The following is a 16,876-nucleotide window of genomic DNA, read 5'->3' as shown; positions in this document are numbered from 1 at the left end:
CTCTGTGGCTCCTGGTCGGCAGCTACAGCACTCACCGTCCTCCCTCTACCGACCAGTCGCTCGCCCGGCGGTCTGCACCCCCCCCTTCCTGCTGACCATCCTCACCGGTCTACCCGCCCACCATCACCGGACAGTGCGGGTAACAACATCAGGACAGCCCGTGGCTCGGGCCTAGCCGGCGGCCATCTTGGTACTCCCTCCGCTGGCCAGCCGCGGCTTGGGCCCAGCCGGCGGCCATATTGGTACACCCAGTGCCAACGGTGCAGCATCCGAGGACCCCCTCCTGAGGCCACCAGCCCCCAGCCACATCACCGCCCGATTGGACCCTCCTCCCCTAGGTCCCTCCATCCTAGTCCAGACCCCCCTGTGGCCTCCGCCGCAGCCGCGGTCTGAATCACCACGTTCTAGCCGCTAGAGTCATCGGAGGCTAGTCTACCTCAAATCGCCCAAGACGCAGCCACCGCACCACCTACTGTAAGTAACGCCAGCTCCCCCTCCTTCATCTTCTGGACCATCAGCACAGGTAAGCCACCGGGGGCACTCTAGTAGTTGATCCAGGGGCCCTAGTCCGATCGCCCCTCGGGGGGTCAGGAAGGATTTTTTTCCTCGGCTGCACTATTGGCTAACGCAGCTAGGGGTTTTTTGCCTTCCTCTGGATCAACGAGAGGGAAGTAGGCAGCCTCACCTCCCTCTAGTTCTAGTACCTCCGCTCCAACACTCAACCATCACCCTCACCACTCCAGAGCAGTGGTCAGTCATCCGATCCCTCCATCCCCCTGCAAGTGTATCATCGCCGCATCAGTGCCATCATCAGAACACCTTTCCTTCAAGCAACGCCACCTTCCTCATCATGTGCAACTTCAAATACACAGCAGACACCCTCCACAGGCTAAGAAACACGGCCGCAACTTTACCGACCACCACGCAAAAAAGACTAAAAAAAGAACAATTACTAAGGACCAACCCACAATCAACCATCAAAGGCAGGGAGACACCGATCCAACCACAACAACTAGCATGCGCCCTGATCAACAACAGATCTGCAGTCAAGCACAGGCTGGAAATCCGCGACTTCATCATCGAAAACAACATAGACTGCCTCTTCATTACAGAAATCTGGCTAACTTCCGACTGCAACACCATCCTAACTGAATTGGTGCCCAAGAACTACAGTATCCTATCTGAGCATAGAATAGGAAAAAAAGTAGGAGGTCTAGCAGTGATTTTCAAATCGCACCTGGGGTTCACCAAACCAAACTTACAGAACTCAGTGCCTTTCATGGAAACACTCTCACTACATCTTCAACACCTCAAGACACCATTCACATACTACTATGCTACAGACCACCAGGACCAAAGACCAATCTCCTTACCCCGATCACTGAATTCTTCTCAATGCACACCTTGAAAACCAAAAACCTTCTGGTACTTGGGGATTTCAATCTGTGGGCAAACTCTGCCCAAGACCCTATTGCAACCGCCTGCGTTAACCAAATGGAAGAACTTGGCCTGCAACAACTGATAAATGCTCCCACGCACGGTTCAGGACACACTTTAGATCTCATCTTCAAACAGAATATGGACATTGACGTATTTGACAACACTCCACTACCATGGACGGACCACCATGCTATCAAATTTAAAATCACCACTAACACCATCCTCCAAAAACAGAAATGGGCAACAGCAACACACTGGAACAGATCTCAGAAGAAACTACACTCTGAACTCTTCAAAACTACATTGTCAAGCAAAATTCTTTTGCTAAACCCAAATCTCTCAACGGAACAAACACTCAACTCCCTAAACAATGTTTTACTACAAACAGCAGATTCCGTGGCGCCAAAACGCAGAACACCCGTCCGCAAAAAAAACTCGAGTTGGTTTAATGGCACTCTCACCCTACTCAAGCAAGAACGCAGAAGAGCTGAGAGAGCTTGGAGAAGAAATCCCACCAAGGAAAACCATGCTAACTACAAAGCACTCACGGTGAAATACCACAAGGCAATCTTCAAAGCCAAAAAAGAACATTTCGCAGACACCATCTCATCCGCCTTAAACCGCCCACGGGAACTTTTCAAAATAGTTACTCAGTCAATGAACCCGACCTGCTTAGAGCCCCCTGCAAACGATACTCAAGAATTCTGCAATGAGTTATCAGATTTCTTCATCGACAAAATCGACAACATTCGGAAAGCAATTCATCAGAAAATAACAACCAACCTCACTCAACCAATGCAAAAAGAGGATATCGACACGAACATCACTCAACCACCGAATTTCTTTTTGTCCCCAATCACTACGGACACGACTAAAAACATCATCGGAAGCCTTCGCGACAGCACATCACCGAACGACATCATCCCCACCAAATTGCTTTAAGAATGTTCCGACATCCTGGCCCCCACCCTAACACATCTCATAAATCAATCATTCAAAGAAGGAACTGTGCCAACCTCCCTCAAGCAAGGCATCGTCAAACCACTGCTAAAGAAACCTAATCTCGACCCTAAAGACCCTAACTGCCGCAGACCAATAACAAGCCTCAACACCATCTCCAAGATTATAGAGAAAGCAGTAGTACAGCAGCTACAACACCACCTGGAGACACACCACCTCCTGGACCCCCTGCAATCAGGCTTCCGCCCAGGCCATGGCACAGAAACAGCACTTCTCAAAATATGGGACGACGCCCTTGAAGCAGCAGATGACGGAGAACCAAGTCTCCTGGTACTGTTAGACCTCAGCGCAGCATTCGATACAGTGGACCACAATACTTTACTTGTCCGCCTCTCAGAAGTTGCAGGAGCTACAGATTCTGCCCTAAAATGGTTTACATCCTTCTTAGAGAATCGCTCTCAGACAGTGAAACTAGGAACATTCACCTCGGAATCTCGGGCAGTCTCCTGTGGAGTCCCTCAGGGCTCACCCCTGTCACCAGTGCTATTTAACATCTACATCCGCCCACTTCTCAATATCATCAGAAAAACCGACCTCTGCTTCCACTCATACGCAGACGACACCCAACTCTACCTTCGCATCAACGGACAAAAAGATCAACATCAGCAATTACAGAAATGCCTCACTTTAATAGATGACTGGATGACCACTAGCTCCCTCAAACTCAACGGATCAAAAACAGAACTTCTTCTCCTGCAAGCCAACAAAAATTCCAAAATTATGACCCCATGGACACCACCCTCCATCCTCGGACAGACCATCTCCCCCAGCACCAAAGCCAAGAGTCTCAGAGTCATCTTTGACTCAGGAATGACAATGGATGCACAAATAGGATCAGTGGTGAGCGGATCCCACCATCTCCTCTGCCTGCTTTGCAGACTCATCCCCTTCATCCCAGAAGAGGACAAAGCAGCAGTAGTTGGAACAATCATCAATTCCCGACTCGACTACGCAAATTCGCTCTATGTAGGACTACCCCAATATCAGCTTGCGCGCTTGCAACTCATCCAAAACACGGCGGCAAGACTGTTAACAGGAAAAAAGCCCTGGGAATCCATCTCCCCATCCCTAAAAAGCCTACATTGGCTAACGGTGAAGAATCGGATCACATTCAAGACCCTCTGCCTCACCCACAAATGCATACAAGGAAACGCTCCGCTATATCTCCGGGAAAAAATAAAAACACTACACACCGAATCGTAGTCTTCGATCAGCTAACCAAAACCTCCTCATCATTCCCAAATACCGCTATAAAGCAAAGGGAGAACGAAGATTTGCAGTCCAAGGACCTCGACTATGGAATGCTCTCCCAACCAACATCCGCATGGAAGAAAACCACCAGGCCTTCAGGAAAAAACTAAAGACCTTCCTTTTCTAGAAGCTGACTACAGAGAATACAACTAGCGCCTTGAGGCGATTCAGTTCGCATTTGCAGCGCTTTACAAATCATTCATTCATTCATTCATTCAACGTTTGAAAATGTCCTATACCCAATTACATTTCCACAAATTTGGCAATAAGGCAGGGAAATTACTTGCCAGACTCTCAAAAGGCTCATACCTTTCCACACACATTACCACCCTACACAACCTTGATGGCACTCTTTCTTCTTCCCCCAAGGATATTAACAAGACTTTGGAAACATTCTACGCCAACCTTTATGCTCAAGAACCGATTGATCCTTCCTCCCACGGATTCAACCTGAATTACTAACAACTTTAAACTCGAGGGGAATGATGACGAGCACAATACACGAAACAACATCCCCTAGAAGATGTGGCAATCATTACCCTAGATGCTGAAAAGGCATTTGACAATGTCAGCTTTCAATGGCTATCCTTAGTGATGCAAAAATTTGGGATGTCAGGCCCCTTCTATCACTTTATCCACAACCTTTACTCAGCACCTTCAGCTACAGTAATAGCCACTGATTGTCTGTGCAGTCCTTTCCGGTTACATAAGGGAACAAGACAGGGCTGCCCCCTCTCCCTTCTGTTTTTCTATCTGGCTATCGAGCCTCTCTCACGTCATCTCAGTTCCACAGCTTGCATCCATGGCATATCTCTCAGAACAGATGACTTGAGAGTTGCCCTTTTTGCAGACGATATCCTGATATTCACCACGTCCCCCCAAACAGATATACCCGTCATTCAATCGATCTTTACATCCTTCCACAAATGCTCTGGCCTGAAAATAAACTTCACCAAGAGTGAAATTCTCCCTCTAGGTATACGTAACCCACGGAAATGGTCATCTTCTTCTCCTTTTTCCATCAACGAGAAACACATCACGTACTTAGGCATTAAAATAGGAAAGGAACCATCCTCTCTCTACTATCTCAACTATCCTCCTCTTATATCAAAGATTGTAAGTGAACTGGAAGCATGGTCCAACCTTCCGCTCTCGCTTTTTGGGAGATGTGAACTTTTTAAAATGGTTAGTTTTGCTCGACTGCTATACCCTCTACAAACTTTACCACTACTGTTAAAGCATAAAGATATACAAACTTTAAACATAGCAATTACCTCCTTCATATGGAATAAGAGCAAACCTAGAATTGCACTAACCAAACTTTTTCTCCCAAAGAGTGAGGGCGGGGCTAACATGCCAAACATTAGAGTATATAATTTAGCATGTCTCCTGAGAACAGGATTGGACTGGATTATCCAAGCATCAAAATACTCCAATTATGGATTGGAATCAGACTTGGCTTATCCAATAAATCTCTCCGCCCTCCTTCATAGCTTGCTGCAACAGATCCCGAGTCATATCAAACGAAATCTGCTGTTCAGAGACACAATACTAGCATGGAGAGAAGCGAGAAAAAAACTGGGTCTTTCACCCTACATCTCCAGGTTTCTTCCAATCCATGGCAACCCTATGTTCCTACTAGGTCTCCAGTACGAGCCTTTCTAAATTTCTCTAAATGGAGAGACAAAGGTTTAATCAATGTTCAATCTTTATACCATGGTACAAATGGCTCTCTCAAACCTTTCCACCTCATCGCGGAAGAGTTCTGTCTTCCGACCCACCACTTCCTACATGTGTCGCAATACTTAAGCTTCATTGGCAAAACCTGTCCGAAGAAAAGCATCAGGTTCCAACGATCGTTCTTAGACAAGCTAATAGCTGATCAGAGATACTCAATTTCAGATATCTACCACCCCCTCAACGGGAAGTTCACTAAACCCTTACAAACTACCTCCATCACATCATGGTCAGTAGACCTACCATGCCTAGTTAATATAGATAATATCATAGCAGGATATAACATCACAAGAAGCATTATACCAAACGAGTCTTGGAGGGAAACTCAGTTTAAGCTGATGCACAGGGCTTACTACCCATTCTCCACGAGACACCCCTCCACTCCAGGGCCTGTTTGCCCTTGGTGCTCACTACATAAACCCTCTCAAATCCACCGCTTATGGCTCTGTCCACAGATAGCCTCCTTCTGGTCCACAATTCTTACCCTTATTCAAAAAGTGACTGATTTCACTCCGGAGAAAGACCCCATGCTTTTGCTATTTGGATACCCCCCAAAAATCAATGCAACCGCAGCCACCTCCAAGCCACTACCTCAGGAAAACCTTCAATGGACTCTCCTGACTCTCCTCATTGCTAGAAGAACTATACTTAATCATTGGATCTCCACCACTCCTCCGACCATTTCCGAAATTATAAACTCGCTCAAAAATCTACTACTCCAAGAAAAATTAGATGCTTTGCTCCACAAAAATTGGCCCAATACCAAACTCAAAAAACAATGGTCATTTTTCATCGATCGGAAAAAGCTATCTTCACTGCACGCCATTTTTCATACAATACAAGGAACCTTTATTCAACTACAAATCCACCATAGCGCTATTTGATCCTACACACCTCCCATCGATATCCTTAAAGAAAATTTTTGATCTTTTGTTGTTCACATGCCGAAAACATTTACAAAAATACGCTCTACTAGATTCGGTACATTTGCCTTTTTCTTTTTTTGAATTTACTGGATTCTCTTGTTCATTAATAGGGATATTATTTCTGCCCTTTCTCTCAAGGTCGGGACAGGGGTCATCGAGAAGGGTAAGTCAACAGATGCCCCTTCTCTATCTCCCTTCTCCCCTCCACTCCACAATTTCCATAACTCATTCGCATTCTTTCTTCTGCTTCTGGTCTATAGCTCTTCCCTTTCTCTCTCTCTTTTTTTTTTCTTTTCTTTCTTTTCCCAAACTATCTCTACCCCACCCTTCGTATAATATAAAGGAGGGTGGAACTCTTCTCTTCAGTACATGAACTCTTCAGTACATGACCTGTATGTATTACTTCATGACATTGTTTGTCAACCATTCTTTGTTAAAATCTAATAAAATATATTTGAAAAAAAAAAAGGAAAGGTAACGTCCCTGCCCATGCATGCTGGACCACGAGTCAGTGGTAATATGCACCTTACTGCTGACCACCCTGTCCAATGGGGCCAAAACATTTCCTTCCGGAATGGCCTTCCGTGAAAAGAAATGACATTTTGGAACCTGCCACTGAGGTACAGCACTGTCAGGAAAGGTCTCCTCTGCTGGTATTATCGATCATTTGGCGTGCAGTACTGAGGTCCACCAGCAGGTGTCTCCTGGCAGTTCGGAGCTGTCAGAAGAGCTCTTTCCTGCTGTATTCTGAAGTATTCTGTCACCTTTGGGCCGCAGTACTGGCGTCCACCAGCGGAGGAATCCTGGCAGTATGGAGCAGGTATTCCCTTCTGCAGACAGGTGTCACCTGACCTTAATTAGCAGAGCTGCAGTATAAATACCCGGCAATTGCACACTTATGTTGCCCTGGTATTGTCCTTGAGCCCTGATTCCTGATTCCTGATTAGTGATTCCTGATTCCTGATTCCTGAATCTGAAGCCTGATTCCTGGAACCTGATGATCCTGTTTCATGTCTGTTACCTGAACCCTGGACCCTGGACCTTGGTCACTGAGCCTTGTACCTGACCCGTCCCTCCTGTAATCCATCCATCCTCTCTTGTCCTGTTTATCTCCCTTCCCAGCTACTGATTCCCTGTTTATGACCCCGGCCTGGCTTGACTGCGATTCTGGTACTCCCTCTTGCTACATATGCTGGTTGGTTTAGTATCATTGTTTGCTTGGTTGTTCACTCTGTATTGGTGGTGTGTTCACATATGCATTTTCCTTAATAAACTTACTTTCACCTATTTATGTCTGGTTCACTCTGTCGCAGTCACACAGTCACACATCTGGTTTATAACAGAATACCAGGGCCATCCCTGACCGGAAGTGGCTGCACAGGGGAACCATGTTTGACTCAGTTTGGTTGCAAACATGAATGCCGATGAGGTTATTTATTTTTCTCTGCTGGCATCTTAAAGTGGTGATTATTGCCGCCAGGCGTTGAAAGGATGGTCTAGTGACCAGTTGTTTGCAACTATATGTTTGGCTCACTCCCTGGTCAATCAGGGTTATATATTGTTTGGGGAGGTGCAGCCTTTGATCAAGATCTGTACTGAGCTGGCCCTGCCCTGTATTCCAGAGGGCCGTAATGATTTTACTCCTCCTTTTGATATGAATCAGGTTGTATCCCTAGTATGGCTTTTTGAAGATGATCCTGCTGATTTTTGTGAGCACTACTCAGCCTGTTCCCCACAGGTGATTGCTGAGTGCATTGTGTCTGCTCAGTCTTTTGTTAGACAGGGAGTTTTAAAAGCACAGTTTGTACAACCTATACTTTCAGCATGGTCTGACATGATACAATCAGCTCCAGCCAAACAAACCACCACTGCCACCAAACACCAGCCTACCCAAATGTATGTTTCCCCATCACCCATGTCAACCTCAGTTGCAGCTCAGTATACGCTGCTACCAACCAAATACTCATATCTGGTCTCTGCTCCCTGTACCTACCCTGCATTCAATCCACCTGCCGCTTCTCAGCTGCCTATAGACCCACAGGAACTTCCCCCAGCTACCGTTACCTCTTCTCTACCATATCCCAATCCTCCTCTCCAGTCTGCTGCACCCCTCACCTACAGAGCTTCAGTGGCTAAGCCAAAGAAAAAACAAAAGTTTTTTCTAACTAAGACGATCCTGCCAGTAACCCAACCTGCCTCCGCACTAGCTAATCCAATCCAGTCTGACGTCTCAGTTCCTGTTATCCAGTTCGATGTCCTGGTACCCTCCTTCCAGCCTGAGGGGCCAGTGTTCCAGCCTGAGGGGCCAGTGTTCCAGCCTGAGGGGCCAGTGTTCCAGCCAGAGTTGCCAGTGTTCCAGCCGGAGGTGCCAGTGTTCCAGCCAGAGGGGCCAGTGTTCCAGCCGGAGGTTCCAGTGTTCCAGCCTGAGGGGCCAGTGCTCCAGCCTGAGGGGCCAGTGCTCCAGCCTGAGGGACCAGTGTTCCAGCCGGAGGTTCCAGTGCCTACTTTCCAGCTTGATGAGCCTGCTTTCCAGCCTGATGTGCCTGCTCTCCAACCTGATTGGCTTCAAACGCTTTCCAGCCTGATGTGCCACTGTCTGCTGCCCAGCTTGATGACCCAAATCTTGCTGCCCAGCCTGATGACCCGGAGCTTGCTGCCCAGCCTGATGACCCAGAACTTGCTGCCCAGCCTGTGCCCATGCCTGCTGCCCAGCTTGAAGTGTCCATGTCTGCTGCCCAGTCTGATGTGCCTGCTGCCCAGCTTGAAGTGCCGGTGCCTGCTGCCCAGCTTGAAGTGCCTGCTGCCCAGCTTGAAGTGCCTGTACCTGCTGCTCCGCTTGATGTGCCCGTGCCTGTTGCCCAGCTTGATGTGCCTGCTGCCCAGTTTGATGTGCATGTTCTTGCTGTTCCGCTTTATGGGCCTGCTACCCCACTTGATGTGCCTGCTGCCCAGCTTGAAGTGTCCGTGCCTGCTGCCCAGTTTGAAGCGCCTGCTGCCCAGCTTGAAGTGCCCGCATCTGCTGCCCAGCTTGAAGTGCCCATGCCTGCTGCCCAGCCTGATGTGCCTGCTGCCAAGCTTGAAGTGCCCGTGCCTGCTGCCCAGCTTGAAGTGCCTGTGCCTGCTGCCCAGCTTGAAGTGCCCGTACCTGCTGCCTAGCTTGAAGTGCCCATGCCTGCTGCCCAGCCTGATGTGCCTGCTGCCCAGCTTGAAGTGCCCATGCCTGCTTCCCAGCTTGAAGTGCCCGTGCCTGCTGCCCAGCTTGAAGTGCCCGTGCCTGCTGCCCAGCTTGAAGTGTTCCTGTCTGCTGCCCAGCTTGAAGTGTTCCTGTCTGCTGCCCAGCTTGAAGTGCCCGTGCCTGCTGCCCAGCTTGAAGTGTTCCTGTCCGCTGCCCAGCCTGGTGTGTTCCTGTCCGCTGCCCAGCCTGGTGTGTTCCTGTCTGCTGCCCAGCCTGGTGTGTTCCTGTCCGCTGCCCAGCCTGGTGTGTTCCTGTCCGCTGCCCAGCCTGGTGTGTTCCTGCCCGCTGTCCAGCCTGGTGTGTTCCTGTCCGCTACCCAGCCTGATGTGCCACTGCCTGCTGCCCAGCTTGAAGTGCCCGCTGCCCGGCTGGACACCATGGACTTTCCCCAGCAACGGCTAGTTGGAGCGTCCGGAGGTCGCTCCTTCGAGGGGGGGTACTGTCAGGAAAGGTCTCCTCCGCTGGTAATATCGATCATTTGGCGTGCAGTACTTAGGTCCACCAGCAGGTGTCTCCTGGCAGTTCAGGGCTGTCAAAAGAGCTCTTTCCTGCAAGTATTCTGTCACCTTTGGGCCGCAGTACTGGCGTCCACCATCGGAGGAATCCTGGCAGTATGGAGCAGGTATTCCCCTCTGCAGACAGGTGTCACCTGACCTTAATTAGCAGAGCTGCAGTATAAATACCCGGCAATTACACACTTATGTTGCCCTGGTATTGCCCTTGAGCCCTGACCTGCATCCTGTTACTCTGATTCCTGATTCCTGGACCTGAAGCCTGAATCTGAAGCCTGATTCCTGGAACCTGTTGATCCTGTTTCCTGTCTGTTACCTGAACCCTGGACCCTGGACCTTGGTCCCTGAGCCTTGTACCTGACCCGTCCCTTCTGTGATCCATCCATCCTCTCTTGTCCTGTTTATCTCCCTTCCCAGCTACTGATTCCCTGTAGCCTGGCTTGGCTACGATTCTGGTACTCCCTCTTGCTACATATGCTGGTTGGTTTAATATCACTGTTTGGTTGTTCACTCTGTATTGGTGGTGTGTTCACATATGCATTTTCCTTAATAAACTTACTTTCACCTATTTATGTCTGGTTCACTCTATCACAGTCACACAGTTCTGGTCACATCTGGTTTATGACAAGCACATTCCACAAATTCACGAAAGGGGGCAGAGTTTACCAGCTGAAAAGGCAGCAGTTGCAGTGCTAGCAATTTGGCCAAGCTAGCATTTAGACGCTGAGCATGTGAGTGGCTGGGACCAAATTTCTTTTTACGGTTCAGCAACTGGGTTAGGGAAATTTGCCTACTAAAATCAGATGGTGGTATACTGCTAGCAGATTGGCTTCAAGTATTGGGACACCTATTGCTATACCTTCATTCCTCTCAGTGCAGGTTTTTGAGAGGACTGGAGGCATAGTGGGGTTGGATATCCCAGATGAGGAGCAAGGAGAAGTCCGCTTTTTTCTTTGATGTGGGTCTTTCAAGTGCTGTTGCCAACAGACTGCATGGCAGGTCGTCATATGTCTGGTCAAGCGTGCGGTCCCCAATCGGCTGCTGTTCTGGCCATGCTTGATCCGCTTCAGACATAGGTTGCAAACAGATGGATTTATGTGAGAAAATGTTGCGCCAACTCTTGAAAAGGATATATAGTGAAGCAGCCAACACAACAATCTGACTATTGTGGATATATAAGGAACAATAAAGTGTGGCGCTAGTATGATATTAGAAAATAAATAATAAAACAAAAGTGAAGGTAATGTCTAGAGAGAGGGATCAATGCCCTAAATGTGTAATAAATGAACCCGTGGTAATCTAGTGGAGTGTAAATAGAGATATCCCTTCAAAACCATAATAAGATAAATAAATGATACAAAGTAAAAACAAGTGCATTAAACTTGGAAAAAACAGCTGTGATCCAATGTATACATTGTGATGGGAATGACCCAAATTAAAAATATCCAAACTAAATCACAATAGATATATAATGGAAAAACATACATCAATGTGATGTGGATAAACTCAATATTAAATGTCCATCAAAGTGATGCCATGGCACAAGGCCATGGGTGAACTCAAACAAATAAATATGTGAAATATTGATGTCCGTCACTATACAGTAGGGTGATCACAAAATCAAAGTGACACCATAGGTGCTCACAGTCCTCATATATGTTGAAAGGAGACTGTTAGAGGCATCTCTGCATATAGATGGATTCTTCTCTCGGCATGGTAGTATTACCTCAAACAAATAAGCATAAAATGCCCTTACCAGAAAAGGTGGACTCACAGGCCCTTGGCGGTGAGTCGAAAAAGCTTGTACCATCAGACGGTGTGATACAGCGGATCATAGGATTATCCAGACCTGGATCCTATCGGTGGACTTGGCTTTAAGGGAACAACTGATGTCACCAAATGGTGTGTCCCTGGAAGAGTTGAACCGGACCTGGATGTCATTTTGGATCAGCTTCAATCATCGGCCAGAAACCACCTCATCAACGACCATCACATTCTGCACAATTAAACATGTTTTGCTGGTGTGAATCTTCTGGTCGCAAAGATATGTCTTATTTGAGGAGCACTTCTCTCCTTAGGTAATTCTCCGATTACTGAGATTTGCTGAAGTATATCTCATCAGTCATAATGTGCTGATTAAGATCTGTTTTGGAAATTCTGCACTTACAGATGGATAACTTTTTGGAACAATGAAGATGTAATCTGTGGCTCCCGGCAGTTCCTGTGTTCTTACAACATTTAGCTTGTATCTGTGTCCCCTCCCAGACACATGCTAAATGTTGTAAGAACACAGAAACTGTCGGGAGCCACAGATTACATCAGTACACCACGGAATGCACTGTAGATATAGGCTACACTGGCTTTTGCCAATTATGGCTCTCTTAGCAGAGGGAGCTGGGATTGGCCAAAGCATGCAGGTCAGGTGCATGCTTTGGCCAATCATCATACAGCAATGCACTGCGATCTCGCAATGCATTATGGTGCATTTGCGGAGCTAGAATTTGCCGCAAATGCCCCGTAATCTTTAGTGAACAGGCGAACACCTGATGTTCGAGTTGAGCGTATGTTCGACCCAAACATCAAGCTCATCCCTAATAGGCAAGCCTTATTCTAGGCTCAACTATAGGTTCAAAGTGTAAAGGGAGGTTTGCAATCTCTAAGCAGAGTAGTAATGTGGCTCTTGTAGCGTGCCATGTCAAACAGTGGGTGGGTCCACAATGGGGTAAGAGTAGGAGGGGCTTAAATGGAGCATAGTTAAACAAAACAAAAGCCTTCTTGCACTTCTAAATGTTGCAGAGTATGATTGCTGGGTGTGGCGGAGTAAATTCAGATCAGACGTTGTGGAGTAACAGGAACTGGCTTCTTTATTGTAACATAACCACATTAGGAAAAATGTCACCTCACATGGTAAGAAAAAACATAGACAGGAAAAAGAAACCAACGAGTCTTGCATTATGTACAGGAAATATAACACATCATAGAAAAAAGGTATAGTATATCACTGAGCATTAGTGACATCTAGTGTCCTGATTGTGAACTGCAGTCAATAGGCTAAGCTGAAAGTTGTTGTATCTCCAACACCCCTTCTCAACAGCTAAGGCTTAGTCTATTAAACCCATCTTCTTTGTATGTCTTTCAGCGATCAGGGGCTTTGTGAGAATATCTGCTGTCATATCCTCGGTTGGGTAATAAAGTAACTCAAGAAGACCTTGCTCTTGAAGATCCTTAAGAAAGTGGAACTTGGTTCTTGAATTAATTCCTTCCATGTGCGCAAGTACAAGGCATCCCTGATTGTCCTCATAGATTTCCGTTGGTCCCAGCTGTGGTTGACCCAAGTCTGTAAATAGCTGTCTCAGCCATATAACTTCTTGGCTTGCCTGCGCTGCAGCAACGTACTCTGCTTCAGTAGAGGAAAGTGTAATGGAGAGTTGCTTTTTACTAATCCAACTGATGGTACCTCCTGACAGAAAAAATAAGTAGCCACTAGTAGATTTTCTGTCACTGGTGTCTCCTGCCCAGTCAGCATCCACATATCCTGTTGGTGCTTTCATCACTTGCCGGTAACTTTAACTTGCAGTGCGAAGGCCCTTTAAGATAGCGAATGATTCGCTTTACAGCATTCCATTCCTTTTTACTTGGCATCAAAACTTTTCTGCATAGGGTTCCAACAGTTGCTGCAATGTCTGGCCTTGTAGCAGTGGTAAGGTACAGCAATTTCCCTATTGCGGTCCTGTATTGAATATTAGTAGGTAATGGGTTATCTTGGCAATTCATCTCCTTTAGGTAGTTGGTTATCATGGGAGACTTTACTGGTTTGGCGTCTTCCATTCCAAACGTTTCAATTATTTTTTGTATTTTGTGTCTTTGGTTCAGAAGAAAGCTGCCATCTCCCTCGATCAGAATATCAAGGTAATTCTTTATATTGCCAAAATCTTTGGTGTTAAAGTGCTGATTTAGTTTTCCAGTAATTCTACTTCATCCCCCTTTTGCTTAAAGCAAATCAGGATATCATCCACATAAATAAGCATATAGACCCATCTATTTGCCAATTTCTTTGTGTATAAGCAGGGGTCTGCTTTACTTCTTAGAAAGATTTGATGTGTAAGTACCTCATTTATTTTTATATTCCACGCTTTGGCTGCTTGCTTTAGACCATACATACTCCTGCGAAGTTTGCACACTAGGTCTGACCTTTGTTCATCTTTGAATCCTGGTGGCTGTTCCATGTAAATTTCTTCTGTTAAATCACCATGTAGAAACACGGTTTTCACATTAAAATGCTTCACTTGCATTTTCCTTATGACGGCTACTGTCAGCAATGTCCGTATTGTAGTGTGCTTGACTACTGATGCAAACGTCTCATCGTAGTCCTCTCCGTATTTTTGAGAATAGCCCTTGGCTACTAGTCTTGCTTTGTACCGTTCAATTGTGCCGTCTGCATTGTATTTCACTTTAAAAGTCCATTTACAGCCTATGGCTTTCCTAACGGGTGGTAGTTCTGGAAGTGTCCATGTTTTAGTGTCATGCATGGATTTTATCTCTTCCTCAGCAGCCTTTATCCATTTACTTGCTTCTTGTTCTGGAAGCTGAGATATGTCTTCCCAGCTTGCAGGTTCATTGATACTGGCCGTACTTGCTATGTATGAGAGACCGGTTTACCCTTGTTTTCTCTTGTTGAAAGTCTCCTTTTTGTGTCTGAGTCTTCTTGTGTCTGCTCTTCAGTACTGGTTGAGTCTGCACTCACTTCAATTGTTTGTTTGGAAGTTACAGAGATGGGCTGGTCAATGTCAGTTTTCTCTTCTATTCTTGCTTCTACTGTTGTCATTACATTGTCTCTTAAATCTTCAACAAAAGTTATGCTGTTGCTAATGGTAACTTTGTTTGTTTTGGGATTTAGGATTCTGTAACCCTTGACATTGTCACTATATCCAAGAAGATACCTTCAAATGCTCTGTTCTGGAGTTTGGTGCGTTTTTCTTCAGGTATGTAGATGAATACTTTGCATCCAAAAACTCTTACTTGTTTTACACTTGGCTTCTCATTGTGCCATAGTTCATATGGGGTTTTCTTTGCTGTTCTGGAAAGAAGTCTGTTCTGCAAATATGTAGCTGTCATGGCTGCCTCACCCCAGTATTTTTGTGGTAGTCCGGGGTCTGTCAGCATACATCTGATTATTTCAGTCAGAGTTCTATTCTTTCATTCAGCTACTCCATTTTGTTCTGGTGTATACAGGACTGTCTTTTGATGTTCTATTCCGTTCTGTTGTAAGTACTCTTGTATCTTACCTCCTATGAATTCACCTCTGTTATCACTCCGAAGTATGAGAGGCTTCCTCTGAAATTTGTTACTAGCCTTATTATATAGTCTTGCAATTTGTCGAAAACTTCACTCTTGTGTTGCATTAGGTAGGTGACTGTGTATCTTGAATAGTCATCTATGAAAGTCACTATGTACCTGTTGCCTCCAGGTGTAGGTGGGTTTAGGGTACCACACAAGTCACTGTGAACTAAGTCAAGTGGTCTTTAAGCTCTCTTCTGACTGACTTTGGGAAGTGTTGCTCTTGTAGCTTTGGATCTAATGCAACATTCACACTTAACGGTAACTGGACAAGGGGATACTGTTAGATCCCTTGTCAGATTCCTCCTCTCTAGTTCCTGTATGCATTCTGGGTGTCTGTGACCTAGACATCTGTGCCATATATGTATACAGTCATTGTGCTTGTGTGTACATAGTCTCACCTTTTCCTTCGCTATGTCAAGGTGATATAGATGATCATCCAGATTGGCACTTGCTATAACACTTGTCACCTTGGAATTTTACAGTGAGTCCTGTGGCTGTTAGATGCTTCACAGATAAGCGTCCTCCTTCTAGATTAGGAACATAAAGCACATCTTTCACTGGTATGGCTAAATTGTGTCCCGCATCATCCGGGCATACAAGGGTTCCATGCCCATATCCTTCTGCATGTATTTTGCTTCCATCTGCAAGATAGTTTCTTTGTTGTTCAGATCAAGTTCTGCGAAGAAACTTCTATCACTCATCATGAGACTGGTTGCCCCGGAATCGATGCACCAGCCTTGGCATTTATTGTTGCCTGTCGTTTTAAATGTGGCATTCCAGTTTCCTTCCCACGGATCATTGATTATGGTTTTGACCTTTTGTTTGGCATAAGAGGGACGCTGTCTTATTTGCTCTGCTTTCGATATAGTACAGTCTTTCTTTATGTGTCCCTGTTTGTGGCATCTGAAACACACTCTGGTCTCTTTCCTGTGTAACCTTGCGCCTGTAACTTTAAGAGCGGTTCTAGTATCGGTTTCTGTGGAGTCATGCACTAATTCCTTTCTTCTCTGATACTCATCTATGAGCCTGGTTTTTACAAATGCTACCGTCAGATCTGTCTCAGATCGTGTCTCCAGTGCATTGATTAGTGCGGTATACGTATCGAGCGAACTGCATAACAACATGGCTGCAGTGTGACTGTCTGTTATATTCTCCCCGATTGATCTGAGTTGCGCAATCACTTTCAGCATTGCATTTATGTGCTCCTGCACGTCCTGTTCTCTGCCAAGTCTCATTTTATAAAGTTTTTGCAGCAAAAACAGCTTGCTGTTTAAACTGGATCTTTCATGCCATCTTTTCAGTACGTCCCACATGCCTTTCGCTGTGTCCTTATGGTGCATATGAATGAGCTGATCATCCTCCACTAGTAAACTTACGGTGGCCCGTGCCTGTCTGTTTTTCTTGTCCCAGTCCTG

General features: G+C 46.1%; 1 pseudogene; it reads right to left on the bottom strand.

The window, feature by feature from the left end:
• Positions 1–13,290: 13,290 nt before the first annotated feature.
• On the bottom strand, positions 13,291–13,949 carry LOC141126570 (uncharacterized; annotated as a pseudogene).
• Between the last annotated feature and the right edge of the window lie 2,927 nt (positions 13,950–16,876).

The sequence above is a fragment of the Aquarana catesbeiana genome, linkage group LG02, assembly GCF_042186555.1.
Source record: "Aquarana catesbeiana isolate 2022-GZ linkage group LG02, ASM4218655v1, whole genome shotgun sequence".
NCBI lineage: Eukaryota > Metazoa > Chordata > Amphibia > Anura > Ranidae > Aquarana > Aquarana catesbeiana.
This window is presented reverse-complemented; position numbering and strand designations above follow the sequence as displayed.